The following is a 15,513-nucleotide window of genomic DNA, read 5'->3' as shown; positions in this document are numbered from 1 at the left end:
GACAATTTATTGACCTTTATTTGTTATAGAGGGACAATGTACATTAATGAACATTTTAAAAATAAAATGTAAATGCACCCAACTGTAGCCAAAAGGCTAATTTCCATTGGCAGTCGCTCTGCCAGAAGGACCACGGCAAAGTGACCTGCTAATAAAAGCCACAGATTACAGTAAAAACAAACACGTTATAGGTTCAATATTTAGATGAACTATGACAATAAAGGAGGAGGACACCAAGTGGTGAACAACACATCAGCTTTGTGTTTTTAACTTCGAAGAAAGAGTTGACCTGCCTGCTGACGGACCAAAAACAGCGTGTCAGCAGTGACGGTATGGTCGCAGCTGAAATATGAGATAGTCTAAGGCTCAGTGGGACAGTCGGCTCAGTGGGACAGACGGCTGCGGTGCCGTGCACGCTCACTGATTTCAGCGATGATCAGCCGCCACAGTGCAGCATCGACAACAGCTACCACGGACAACCGAACCAGACTGTGTCCTCAGTGGAGCAGAACTGCTCTCTTGTGTTTTCATCGCTGATGTTAAATCTCTCGGGTCTGTACGACTGTCACAGGTATAAACTGGCTGTGTGTCCTAAACTGCGTCCTCCTGCTGCTGAGCTCTTTAAGAGGCAGAAAACGTCCCTCTCAGATGCAAAGATCAGGACAGATTCAGTGTCTGTTTGGTTTGTCAAGTCAAACCGAAGAGAAGGCAGAGTTGTTAGTACACAGTACGGTTGGGTCCGAGCAGAGTGAGTCTGCTTATGACGGGAGTTTGTTTATCTCTGACGTCTCTCTGAAAGACGCAGGACAGCAGCTGGGGGCTCCTTCAGTGTCTGTCAACAAGTAAATCAGTGCTGAAGAGATCTGTGTGGAGCTCACTCCACCTTCAACAAAGTGAGAAGGTCCGTGTCCTGCTGCTGACGCTCTGTGTTGTTGTGCTCGTCGTGAACCGGAGGACCAGGACCACTCATCGCTGAGTTTACCCAAAACACAGTTTTTCAGATTTGGAAACGGCCAAATCAGTAACTGGGTAAAAATTATGTTAAATGATGCTGAAAGCGAGAGCTTAAAAGAGAGAAGGAATGCATGAAAATCAATTTCTGAGGGTAATAAAAAAAAAAACACCATCACAAAAACGTGCTGAGGCACGAGTCACTCTGGGGTCTGTATGTAGACGTTTAACTCGTTTTCAGTTTTCATGCTACAGAAAAGAGCCGCAAGAATCCAAAATCAAATGACCTTAAACCAACTCGTACTCTACTTTCTTTTCTTTAACTTAAATGCTTGAACTGATATTTGATTTGAAATCAGATGTGATTTTTTAGTTTTTACATGTGAGGAGTTTGAGCTGTCGTTATCACTGCTGCATGTCTGCACATTTATGTGATGATATTGTATTCTGAACGTTATCAATCAGTAATCAATTGTCTCTATATTGAAGCTGAGACAGAATCAATCAAACTCGCTCTCCAGTTTTTCTACGTTTGGATTGTGATGTTTGATTTTAATGACAATAAGCAACATTTCTGTTGTCTAAAATGACTTCATTCATTTATATTTCAAATGTGTAAAAAAACACAAAACAAAAAAGACAAAAGTGTTGAGATTCACAAGAGCGCAAAGATTACTGTTACTACTATATATTACTATTACTATTATATATTACTTTTACTGTTACTGTTCCTTTGTATCACTTTAACTTGCAGATGACTCTTTTTACTTTAACTCCATCAGAGAACACAGACTAAGACTATGTTTCACAGTATTACTGTATATCCCACAGTTCTACTGTATACTCCACAGTTCTACTGTATACTCCACAGTTCTACTGTATACTCACAGTTCTACTGTATACTCCACAGTTCTACTGTATACTCACAGTTCTACTGTATACTCCACAGTTCTACTGTATACTCCATAGTTCTACTGTATATTCCACAGTTTTACTGTATATTTCATTACTGTGTTTCACAGCACTACTGTATATTTCACTGTATTACTGTGTGTTTCACAGTATTACTGAGTGTTTCACAGTATCAGTACATGTATAACCAGTAAACTGACTGTACAACACACATGCAGAGCGAGACTTTCAGAATAAAACATTTCCTGTTAATAATACATAAGATGAGCATGTGAACGTGGTGAAAACAGTTCACTTCTGATTTTAATAAAGTTTACAGCAGGTTTGGTTGATGACATCATCATGTGGGCTTAGATTCTATCTGCTGATTGGTTCTCAGCTGTAAACAGGAAATGTCAGGTGGAAAACGTCACCTGAGATCTTTAGGTGAGTCTGGGATATCTTCAGTCCAACTAACTAGACTGAACCAGTTTGCCCAGTTATGCTGCTGCAGATGGATTTTTAAAAGTGTGTTCATGAACATGGATCTGCAGGATGAGGTCAGAGGTCAGCGTGTCCAGGTTCATCAGAAGCCTCGTGACATTTCTGCTGAATCATTGCAGAAAACAAACGTCTATGATTCGGGTAGTTTTAGTTCAGCAGGATCATTTTCACTGATGGACTCCACAAACACAACGTTTGGAGCTGAAATGCAATCAGCAGAAGTAACAAGCTAAACAAACGACGGTTACATGACTCAGCACATACATCACAGTCACATGACTCGGCACATACACCACAGTCACATGACTCGGCACATACACCAAACACCCATCCAACCAGACCGAACTCAGAGACTGGCTCTGAGACAAGGGGTCTGTTAAAGAAGACAGGAAGTCCTCGGGTCATTCTGTCCGAGGAAGATAAAGGAAACGTTCGACTGTGACAGTCGCTTTGTGTCATGACAACACCTGATGAGGACTTCCTGTCTGAACCACAAAAATTCATGATTTTCACAGTAAAAGCTGTTGGTCCGTGTGATCTTCTCTGTGATTTTCACAAAAACAGCCTCCTGGATAGTTTCATTGTCAGCACATCTGTTTGAGATCATGTGATCCTGATAATGATGAGGGTGATGATGTCTTTTGGGTCTGGACAAGGACTGGTCAGCAGCTACCTGAGAGAGGAGAGTGAAAATAGAGTGAGGTGGCGGCGATGACCCACTGACCCCGCCCCCACTTGTAAGTCAACGATGATGTAATGATGCTGATTGGATGGGGTGTGATGAGGTCATCGTCCCCCTGTAGCACTTTAATCTGCTTCACCGTGATTAACGAGCTGCAGGAGGATTGTCCTCCCATTATTAATTAAAACACACAAACACACACACAAACACACACACACACACACTAACTGTGCTCAGTCAGATGTGTTAATGGACTCCAGACCAGAAGAACCTCTTTAAAACCTCCAAAAACAGTTCTCGAAGCTCCTCAAGAGCCTCTTCAGAGTCAGAGTTGATTGTTTTGTTTAAAAAAATAAATATAATAACAGAAATTAAAATGATTGTTGTGAGACTCTGCTTCCTCACACGAGGACATTACATTTTAATTTGCTGCACCTTAAACTTCATTCTGCTGATCTCAGACCTGTTTGTTTTGTTTTAAAGCACAACACACTGATAAATGAGGACACAAGATGCTTGGAGACATCGGGACATTATTATCATCTTGAGGACATCTGGACTTTATAAACGTCTTGTTCGATGAAGTTGGGACATTATTATCGTCTCGTTTGAGGACATCAGAACGTTGTTATTGTCTTGTTTGAGTATGTTATCTATTACATGTCTGTCCGTCCTGAAGAGGGATCCCTCATCATCCTCTGCTGCTCTTCCTGAGGTTTCTTCCTCTCTCCCCCTCTCTTACAGGGGTTGTTTTTCGGGAGTGTTTCCTCGGGTGATGTGAGGGTCTGAGGGTAGAGGGAGGGTGCCTGCTGTAAAGCCCTCTGAGGCAAACCATGTTTGTGATAATGGGCTCTATAACTTGACTTGACTTGACTTGACTTGACTTGACTTGACCTCGTCATCTCATTTAAGGATGTTGGGATGTTATTTTCATCTTTTTTTAGGATGTCGGGACATTATCATCGTCCCGTTTGAGGAAGCCGGGAGGTAATCGTCTTGTTTAAGGACATCAGGACCTTATTATCATCTCGTTTGAGGATGTTGGGACTTTATTGTCTTATTTTTAGGATGTTGGGATTTTACTGTCCTATACTAAAGACGTTGGGACTTCAGAGTGACTTGTTTCCTTGGAGTGAATGCTGAGCTGTGATTGGATGGCAGACTGTATTGATTGAACAGCAGTGTTGAAGAGGACATTGATGAAGACTCGGCAGAGGACACAGTAGAAGACGATCCGTCCACCGGAGTTGGCAGTCAGTACTTCTGAGCAGCTGTTGGCATGAATCTTTTACCAGCGGCTGAAATATTCAGTAGCTCATCCTGAAAATCTGCAGCAGACGTAAGGAGGCATCCCTTTCCTCTTCAACTAACACCTTAGGTCCGCCCACTGGCCACATCAGGATATAACCCTGTCTCTGCTCTCTGCTGTCCTTAGTCACCTGGACCTGTCCTCTCTGTGCCCACACTGACCCTCTGTCCGTCTGTGTGCTGTCTTCATCCTCCTGTATTCAACTAAAACAAGAGAAACTTGTGCTCCAGAAAAGGATAAGAACTCAATGAAGAACCTAGGATCACAAATCAGCTATTATGGCTTAAATATAAAGGCCAGTAAGCAGTGATAACTAACACATCTTTGGGGTCATCAGGTGGGAATCTCCTTTCATCAGTGTTTCACCTAGTTAGTCCCACAACACCTCCAGGAGGCTCGGCACTGAACTCTGGCTTCCCAGAGCCACTTCCTTAGTGCCAGCCCTCACTGCTCCTACGTAGCCCAAACAGCCCCGCCACCTTCAACACACCCAGGCTCCATTTATGCAAGCTCCAAGTAGTTTATTGTTTATTGTTTATTGTTTATTGGATCCCCATTAGTTGTCACAATGGTGACGACTATTCTTCCTGGGGTCCCTAAAAAAATAAGACAATTCCCAAAATAGAAATCACGAAAAATACAACATAAAATATAAAACAAGCAAAAATTATTCTCATAAAACTAACTCAAATCATAAAATAAAAATAGATATAAGCATACATCATAACGTGTGCATGCACACACCCTCTCACACACATCAAATTCTTAAAGGGTCATATAGTATGCATACACAGTACAAGTATACATACATAGTACAAGCACCTACACATGCACCTACACATACGTACGCACACATGTGCCCATACACATTCAGAGATCAGCTCATTAAGAGCTGTCTCTATACAAGTTTAAACTAAAAATACAAAAATAAGGCACTCTGCAGCTTTACAGACATCAGTCAACTAAATTTAACCTAATTTCTTTACTCAAAACCGCTTTTTTCAATTCCCTTGTAAATCCTGATTTTTTACACTGAGAATGAGGCAGTATGGAAGTCCATTCACAGCTCTGTACAGTACAGTTCTTTTCAGTGCATTTGTCCTACGTCTAGGTAGTCTGAAGCGACAGCTTAAGGCCTGTCTGGTTTCATAATCATGTGTGATCTTGATAGGTACTATTAGAGAAAATAGGCTACTGGGTTTACGTGAAGTATAGATATTATTCAAATACAAGATAAGGCTGCACGCCAATCTCTCCTCTACTTTCATCCAGGAGAGTTTATCATGCATGGCAGTTACATTATTCCTGATAGATCAGTGAAGTGCCGGTCGTGCAGCTCTACTCTGAGCGAGCTGGAGTTTAGCAAGTTCTTTTTTTGAGGTGCCAGACCATATTGCAGGGCAGTAGTCAAGGTGGGATAAGACTAATGATTGAATAACAAGCTTGATTGTTGTGTCAGTTAAAAAACATGCACATTTTCTTATGTTTGAGATACTTTTACTCATTTTACTGACTATATTGTTTATATGAGCAGACCAAGATAATGTTTCATCTATAGTAATGCCCAGCAGTTTGGCTTCTCTAACTTACTCAATAGCTGCACCATGTAATGAGAGGACCAACTTCTGATTAGATCGAAGTGAGTAGTTAGACCCAAGTACCATACATTTTGTTTTAAAAATATTCAACTTTAACTTGTTTGCTGTAACCCAGTCAGCTATCAGTGTTAGCTCATCTTGAAGTGTCTTATTAACTTGTTCAGTACTGTTTGCAGATGTAAAGATGGTTGTATCATCCGCGTACATTACTACACCCGCATTTCTTAACACATATGGCATATCATTTACAAAAATAGAATAGAGGAGAGGTCCGAGGCAGCTCCCCTGGGGAATACCACACTGAAGTGTCTCTATATCTGAAAAAGCACCATTAAACTTAACACATTGTCTCCTGTCAGTCATATAACTTCTCATAAAATCAATCACAGAGTTTTTAAAACCATAGGCTGAAAGCTTCAAGAGTAACAATTCATGGTCAATCAGATCAAAGGCTGCACTAAAGTCCAGAAATACAACACCTACCACTGACCTCCTGTCTATCTGTGTAAGCAGGTCATCAGTGAGACATGTCAGAGCAGTGCTGGTGGAGTAGCCTCCCTTATATGCATGTTGGACATCAGAGTTCATACTATTTGCTTCAAAATAATGCTGAATTTGCTGAAACATGATTCCCTCCAACAGTTTGCTTAGCACAGGTAACACACTTATTGGCCTGCTGTTATGCCCTGTGAGTGGCTCTCTGCAGTTTTTTGGCAGAGGAGTGACTTTTGCAATCTTCCACAGATTTGGATAAATAGATTCTTTAAAACATAAATTGAAAATATGACATAGTGGTTTTGCTATTACTTTTGCTGCAAGCTTTAAAAGTTTGCCATCTAAATTATCCAAACCGCAAGGTTTGTCACACTTAATTATAAGAAGAAGTTTTTCCACATCTACCTCCCTAAGAATTTTAAATTCAAAACAACAATCTTTATTAACCATAATGTGATTTCTTATATTATCTATAGATGACCTGTAACATCCCGGCAACAGCTGATCCCTAATTGAATTAACTTTTTGTGAGAAATATTTGTTGAAATAGTTAGCTATATCATAGGGTCTAGTAATTAATATCCCATTGTGTTCTATAAAAGAAGGCGTTTTACCATTTTTACTTCTGCCCATAACTTCATTAATTGTTCTCCATAGTCTTTTACTGTCACCATTGCACTCATTGAATTTGGATTTATAATATTGTTTTTTCTTCTGTCTATTTAATTTAGTTACCTTATTTCTTAGCAAGCGGTAAGCTTTCCAGTCTACTAAACAACCACAGTTAATTGCATGCTTTTTCAGTTGATCCCTTCTTTTCATGCAATTTCTTAATTCCTCATCCAGCCATGATGCTTTTTTCGATCTTACAGAGAGCCTCTTAATTGGAGCATGTTGGTCACATACTGTAGAAAACAACGTCATAAAGGACTCCAATGCAGGTTCTGCATGCAGCCTCTCAAGTATAACATCCCGTTCTATATTTTCCACACTAGAAACAAAGTCACTTTCAGAAAAAGTTCTGTAAATTCTCTTGTAAATGACCTTAGGCCCTGTTTTGGGAGCCTTTGTTTTTACAGCCAAGGCAATAATATTGTGGTCACTAAAACCCACAGGTAATGATACAGCTTTTGAGCATTTTTGTTCACAATTAGTAAAAAAGTGATCAATGCATTTTGATGTAATTGAGCCATCACCATTAATGCTTATTCTAGTGGGTAAGTTAATAACTTGAAATAAATTGCATATATTAGCTGCATCAGACAAAGCCCTTTTCAATGAACAGTTATCAGAAAACCAGTCAATATTCATATCAGCAAGAAAAAAAATGTCATTACTAGTATCTGTTGCATTATGGAACATAGTACATATATTGTTCAAGTATTCAATATTCGAACTAGGTGGTCTATAGCAGCAGCATGTTAGTATAGGCCTGTGATGTGAAGTATAAACTTGGAGCCAAAGGGCTTCCACTCCTGTCATGCCAAGATCATTTCTAATTTTTACTGGAATATGATCTTGTATAAAGAAAGCAACCCCACCTCCAAACCTGTCTCTATCTAACCTGAAAACATTGTATCCTGGAATTGATATAGCTGCATCCTCTATAGTATCATCTAAATGCGTCTCTGAGACAGCCATTACCTGAATATTATTATCATGCACAACAGAGCAAAGATCATGGACTTTATTTTTTAAACTGCAGATATTTAAATGAGCAAATTTTAAACCTTTTTTTGGTAGGTTAATGGTCATAAAAAGAAAATAGCTGCAAAAATTTAAGTTTAAAATTTACAATTTGCAAGTGGGGATTATCAACCTTGAGACATTCACCTTGGCGTATCCGTCTTCGGGGTGGATGTGAAAGGCACACTGCTCTCCCTTTGATCGTGACGCCCTTTCGGTGGGTAGGTGATAAGGCGGTCATATTTGAGGTAGGCAATGTCCCCCTTGTCCCATGCCTCTCTCAGTTTGGGCAGAAGTTCTTTTCTTTTTTGCCTCACCACCTCTGAGAAGTCTTCATTGATGTACACTCCTGGGGCAGTGGTTTTCAGCTCTTTCCTTTTCCTCCAAACCAGTTCTCTGTCTTTAAAGTTTAAAAATTTGACCACAATTGGTCTAGGCCGCTGCCTTTCCTCCTTGTAGCCCAGCTTCCCCACACGATGGGCCCTCTCAATGGCCATGGCACCGGCATCTAGATTCAGCTTCTCAGAGATAAGTTTCCGGACATGCCTCTCTGAATCCTCCCATTTTTCATGGAAAGATTCTTTCAAACCATCAAAAATGAGATTGTTCCTTCTGGATTGGTTCTCGAGGTAGTCAGCTTTAGACTCAAGTGTGACAAGACAGTCACAAATCTTGCGAAAGCCATTCTCCAGAGTGTTGTGATCCATTGAGAGCTTGGGCACTTTGATTTTAATTTCATCAATGTCCTTCTGAGTGTCGTGGATGCTGTCCTTAAGCTCCTGGATGTTCCTGTTCATAACGTCCAGTCTCTCATTAGTGGAGTCCATAATCACTTTAACAAACTTGTTAAAAGTGTCAGCTTGTCTATCAAGCATCTCCACAAAATGAGATTTCTGTTGTTCTAGTGACTGGGAAATTAGCTTTTTGACAGCATCCATATTGATAATTTCAGACTCACTCTGGGTAGTTGGGTGGCAGAATGAACTGTCTTTTCCAGCCGCCTCGCAATCACCTTTATCCTTCCTGCCTCCCCCACCGCGAGGCATCCTTCGATATCCACAGGTTAACCACACACTAGCTCAGTGGTGGTAGTCTGAGCCAGGGCCTGGGCCTGGTGGATAGGCTGCAGATGAGTCGTAGGTTGTAGGCCACAGCATGAGAATCAGGCTAATAACTTCACAAATTCCGCTTTACAGTCACACTTTCATTGTTTTTGTGTAGCAAAAACACTAAACAACTACTGGTGAAACTTTAGTAGACTAGATAATGAGGATTACACAGATTTCTGTTCGATTATTTCCTCAGGTTCAGCAGCTCAGCAGCTCAGCTGTGGTGGAGCCATGTGACGTAGTGACAATGTGATACTGCCGATACTACCAAGGCTAAGCTGCCACAAGGCTATCACAGATACAAGGCTTAGCTACCACAGGGTAGGGTGAATGACATGGTGTCGTAGTTAGCACTGTTGCCTCACAGCAAGAGGGTCCCTGGTTCGAAACCCGGTTAGAACGGGGTTCGGTCCGGGCGGGGGCCCTTCTGTGCAGAGTTTGCATGTTCTCCCGTGTCTGCGTGGGTTCTCTCTGGGGTCTCCGGCTTCCTCCCACAGTCCAAAGACATGCAGCTCAGGTTAATTGGTGACTCTAAATTGCCCTTAGGTGTGACTGTGAGTGTGTACGGTTGTCTGTCTATACGTGTCGGCCCTGCGATGGTCTGGCAAACTGTCCAGGGTGACCCCGCCTTCCGCCCAATGACAGCTGGGATTGGCTCCAGCCCCCTGCGACCCTTACGAGGACAAGCGGTTACAGAAAATGACTGACTGACTCATAACACTAAATATCAAGGCATGGTTTTATGACTAATGAAACTTGCCAATATCCATGCCAAACAGAAAGTAGTGTCTTATTAACATGTTTTACATTCAAGTCAATTTCAACTGAAGGTTAAAAAAAAGAAAGAAAACATGTCCTATTTACTTATTTATCAAACATAAATATTTGTAACAGACACTGTAGTCTGTGCACATACACATTATTAATGTTCTCAAAAGTACATTTCCTAAGCACTGAAACAGTGTTTCTGCCAAGCAGGCCCGCCGATAGGGGGGGACAAACGGGTCTGCTGTCCCGGGCCCAGGGAGAGGGGGGCCCACAACTGGGCCCTCATTAAATTGTGGAATTAAAAAAATTGTCAGAATAGTGGAAAACTATTATTTCAATCACATTACAGTTTTTTATTTGTATTCTCCTAGTTGTCCTTGAGAAATAGTGATCATGAACCCTCCCACCCCAAACACAAAAATGGTTTGGCCCAGATCAAACTTTGATGTTGTTATTAATTTGAAGTTGAGAAGGCGCGCGGGTCTACAATCAAAATGTCTGGTAAGCACAAGTCCGGTGCCCAGAAAAGGAAAGAAAAGGGAAAAAGAGAAGAGGAAAACAAAGGGCTGAGAAATGCTCTAAACAAATATTTTAAAAAATGTGCCGACAGTGAAGCTGGGACGAGTGGAATAGAGCAAGGTAAGTAGTGCAGCCAACCTTATAAAGCAGCCTAACTGACCAGCTCTAATGTTAACGGCCATTAGCCTAGCTTGTACAAAAGCCTGACAAAACACGTTATCTTTGACAGAAACAGAGAGGAGGGAGAGCGAGCAGCAGTCAGGTGTCAGGAGTCAGGCTACGGGTGACGGAGAAGAGAGAGGGGGGTTGTGTCACGGTGGAGCGGAGGGGCAGAATGAGGCTACCGGTGACAGAGAAGAGACAGAGGGGCTGTGTGACTCTGGACCGAGTCCGGGGCAGCAGAGTGAGGCTACCGGTGACAGAGAAGAGAGAGGGGGGCTGTGTCACGGTGGAGCGGAGGAGCAGAGTCAGGCTGCAGGTGACAGAGAAGAGAGAGGGAGAGAGCGGGAGCTGTCCGCTGAGCAGGGATCAGAGACTGATTATCAGGCACAAAATTTCAGCGATCCTGCATTATGGCCAACTGTGACTGTGGCTGGAGGTGAGCGGGCCTTCAGTAAAATGAAGACTATAAAAAACTACTTACGCTCTAACATGTCCCAGGAGAGGCTGAACGGTTTGGCAATGCTCTCCATAGAGCGTCAACTTGCCAAGAAACTGGACTTTCAAGACATTATAGATGATTTTGCCACAAGGAAAGCTAGGCGCATAGCATTTAGAGTTTAAATCTAAAAATGATGTGAGAAGAGGAGAGGAGAGGAGAGAAGAGGGAGACAGAGGAGAGGAAGACAGAGGAGAGGAAGAGCAGATGAGAAGAGAGGAAGAACAGATGAGAGAGGAAAACTGGAGAGGTGAGGAGATGATGACAGAGGAGAGGAAGAGCAGATGAGAAGAGAAGAGAGGAAGACAGCAGAGGTGAGGAGATGAAGACAGGAGAGGAAGAGCACATGAGAAGAGAGGAAGACAAGAGAGAGAGGTGAGGAGAGGAAGACAGAGGAGAAGAGAGGAACTAATGTCAGTTATGAGATGTTCATTTGGTTTTGAAGTTAGAGAACTGACAATTCTAGTATGACGTTGAACTGATAAAGTTTTCATTTAAAGTTTGATATACATGCTTATTTACTGTATTATCAGTTGACAGAGAGAAAATTCTTAAAATTAAAATGCCTAATTTATTCTTCCCTGGTCTATTTTTCCTGCATGTATAAGGATTAGAAAATGTGTATGCATAACTCTTAATAATATTAGCAGGTCCTTTGTGACAAGTATATAAATGTCATATTTAACTAAAATCTCAGCTGCCATGGAGAGCTAAGATTTTCCTCTCGTATACAATACCTTATTTATTGCATTATCACAATATATCAAACATAACTGGTGATGTTTAGTGACAAAAAAACCCGGCGGTGGTGGAGGGGAGGGCCCATCTAACATTATCTTGTCCCGGGCCCAGACAAGACTGTCAGCTGGCCTGCTGCCAAGTAACCAGAAAAAACACGGTCTGTGCTGACAGAAGCGGGAAGGTCACGTTCTGCCCCAAACACACCAAGTGCACACTTCCGATCCAGCAGACTTTTCATCATAATGTGCCACTCCACGTGGTTACTACGTCCTGCTGTAGCACCTTGATTTTCATACCTAACTCCGTCTGTATGTCTCAGTCGAGAGGTGGCAAGTGGAGAGTGCCTAAAATGTCGTACTATTTTCCTCTCAGTAGCCACACAGTCAGAGATGCTTCGCTGGCTTAACGCTCCTTCATTTACTGCAAACTGTAGTGTATGAGCCATGTAGCCCAAGCTTTTAATACCACACTTGTCTATTCCCTTCTTCATATTTTGTGCGTTGTCACAAATTACAACATGCACATTCTCTTTGGGTATTTTCCATCAACTAATCATGCTTTCAAATGCACTAGCTATAGCAGTCCCTGTGTGTGAGCCGGGAAACTCGTGTGCATTCAACACAGCTCTTTTCATTTCAAAGTTATCATGGATCCATTGAGCTGTGAGGCTTAACATACTCATCTGACTTACACTGGAGCTCCATAAATCTGTCAGGAAGCAAATGTCATTCATACTGCTGTCTAACAACTTCTGAATATGCGTACCTACCAGGTCAAGCAAGACAAGGAGGGTGACGTCAGAAAAGAAACGGCAACTTTAGCGGGGCTCAATGTGCTCTACCACCGGGTTTGTTGGTCCTCCACTGTGGAAAATGGCTGGTCATCAAGGACAATCATCTCCGTGATTTTCTTCGCAATCGACTTGGCCTTTGCACTGTCTTTGATAAATATCCTTGTTTGATTGAGTGCTTGCTGTGCTGGGCTCCCAACTGCTGCTGCTGCTGCTGCTTCTCTTAGCTCTTGGCTGTTAGCTGTTAGCTTGCTCCTGATATTGTTTGTTTATTTATTTTATTTATTTATTATTTAGCACATGTTAAAAGTCAACATTACAATTATCATAAAAATTGGAAATATGCAAGGAGGTCCTAAAAAACCTCAAGGGGCTTGACAAGAGGACCACCCTAGATCAACATTAAATTGGACATTGTCATATGCATGAAAATATAAAATCACTCTGAAGTTCACACACTGACACACACACACACACACAGATCAGGTGGGTATTATTGATACAGCAAGAAATTCTTTACAGATTTTTTAAATGATTCATCAGAAGGTTTTGACAAGGTGGGGAGGAAGTGAATTCCATAACTTGGATCCTCTGTAGGAGATCTTAAATTGGGATGATGTAGTTCGTGATGGTGGTGGCCGGAGCTGGGACGCCTTTCGGGTTAAATAATTGTGAAATTGATTGTTTAAAGAAAAGAAATTGTGAAAGAAAGTGGGAAGTGTTTTATTTAAAGAACCATACACAAATTGAATTATTTGGAAACTATTAATCTGATAAATATTGAGAATGCCGAATTTACGAAATAAGGGTAATGAATGACTTCTTGGGGCTGAAAGGGCAATGATCCTCACTGCTCATTTCTGTAACTTAAAAATAGGTTGCAATTTTGTTTGGTGAGTACTGGCCCAGGCAATGTTGCAGTAACTGATAAAGGGATAAATCATAGAATAATAAAGGTTGAGGGAAACTTTTGTATTTAAAAGATAACGAATTTTTCCAATTATCCCAATATTTTTTGCAATTTTAGTTGAGATAAGTGAAATATGAGGTTTCCAAGATAGGTTTTTATCAATTAGTACACCAAGAAAACGAGTCGAATTAACATTAGTTATTGAGACATTATCAATCAACACTGTAATATTCTCATCAAGTTTCTTGTGATTGTTACTAAACAGAATAAAATTTGTTTTCTTAATGTTTAGCGACAATTTGTTAATTTTGAACCATTTAGAGATTTTATCTAATTCTTCATTGACAACTTTCACAATCATATTAAGACTTCTGTGGGAAAAAACCAAACTAGTATCGTCAGCAAATAAAATTTTGGATAGTTGATTTGATACATTGGACAAATCGTTAATATAAATAAGAAATAACAATGGCCCTAGAATAGATCCCTGGGGAACACCACATTTTATAGTGAGAGGACAAGAGTTCACTCCTTTGAAAGTTACAAATTGTTTCCTGTGGTCCAAGTAACTGGTAAACCACAACAATGCTTGCTCATGCAGTCCCAAATATTTCAGTTTTTGCAGTAAAATATGATGATCTACCGTATCAAAAGCTTTTGACAAATCTATGAAAATTCCAATAGTATGTTCTTTGTTATCATTGGCTCTATGTAATTCATTAGTAAGATGGGTGATAGCCATGTAAGTAGAATGGGATTTCCTAAAACCATATTGATGTTTGTATAATATTTCATTCTTGTCAAGGTAGCTCAGTAATCTGTTATAGGCTAGCTTTTCAAGAATCTTTGAAATAGAGGGTAGAATGGTGTCACGGCCGCTACTGGTGGCTCCAGGTAGTGGCAGTGATCCCTCTCTCCTTCCCCCTCCCTTCTCTCCCTTTTCTCTAGGTGGGCGTGAGCACTGGTGGTGACGTGGAATGCGCACAGGTGAAGCTGATCCTAATCAGCCTGAGCAGACACACCTGTGACTGAGCAGCGGCTGCAGTGATCCTGCATGCTTTTTAAGCAGAGCCAGACCTTCTCTCAGTGCCAGACAGTGAACAGTCTCTAGTCAGTCATCGTTCGTTTGTTCACTTCTAGCTCCTTATCCGAATGCCAGCAACTAAACCTGTGTTCTGTCTCTTCAGCTTTGGATTCTCCACCATACCTTGACACGCCGTAGCAGCCAAAACTCCAGCCATGCAAAGAGGCTCCCCAGGATCACCACCGCAGCTTCCACCAGCTCTCCCTGGATCCGAGGACATCCCTTGGATCAGCTTCCACTGTTGCTTTCCGCCACGTCGATCAGCCGGATCCCTATCCTCGTCACCACCAGTTTCCCACCTGCCCAACCCCTACCTTTGTTCCCTATTCTCCGCTGGTACTCAGATAAGTGTTTGTTAAAGAGGTTAGCTTCGTTGCTAGCATTTATTTGGTGTGTTTTTGGCGTGTAGCCTTTCAGTCAGTCTGAGAGTGATTTTGTAATTCTGTAGTGTGTTTTTGGCGTGTAGCCCTTCAGTTGGTAATTCTGCGTGCAATGAATTAGTGGTAGGTAAATTGTGTTTCTGGTCTTTGACCATTCTGTCTGTGTTGAGGCTCTTAATTCATACACGCTGTCGTGTCTGAGCTTCATTCAGTTTTTCATCAGTCAGTATTAAGCTTGTAATTTTGTTATTCGTGTTCTGGTCGACCTTATTCGACAATTCAGTTTTCGTTTTCATTTCCACCCTCCTAGCTAGGTATTACCTTGTTCTGGTCGTGTGTGATTTTGGTTTTGTAAAGTCTACTCTGTAATAAACACTCGTAAAACTCCGCTTGTTGCCGTGTCTTGTTGTCTCGCACTTGAGCCTCTAAACATCACCC

The 15,513-nt window shown here is 41.5% G+C and overlaps 1 protein-coding gene across 1 annotated transcript in view; it reads right to left on the bottom strand.

Moving 5' to 3' along the window:
* Positions 1-15,513, bottom strand: part of grm6a (glutamate receptor, metabotropic 6a) — a 49,222-nt gene continuing 33,709 nt past the window's right edge. The window contains exon 16 of the mRNA XM_088081503.1: positions 1-3,019. The gene's annotated coding sequence lies outside the window, so the exon portion shown is untranslated. The remainder of the gene's footprint in view (positions 3,020-15,513) is intronic.

This window comes from Plectropomus leopardus, chromosome 9, assembly GCF_026936395.1.
Source record: "Plectropomus leopardus strain MGB_pleo_1.0 chromosome 9, ASM2693639v1, whole genome shotgun sequence".
Lineage (NCBI taxonomy): Eukaryota > Metazoa > Chordata > Actinopteri > Perciformes > Serranidae > Plectropomus > Plectropomus leopardus.
The sequence above is the reverse complement of the archived record's forward strand: the minus strand, read 5'-3'. Positions and strand labels throughout refer to the sequence as shown.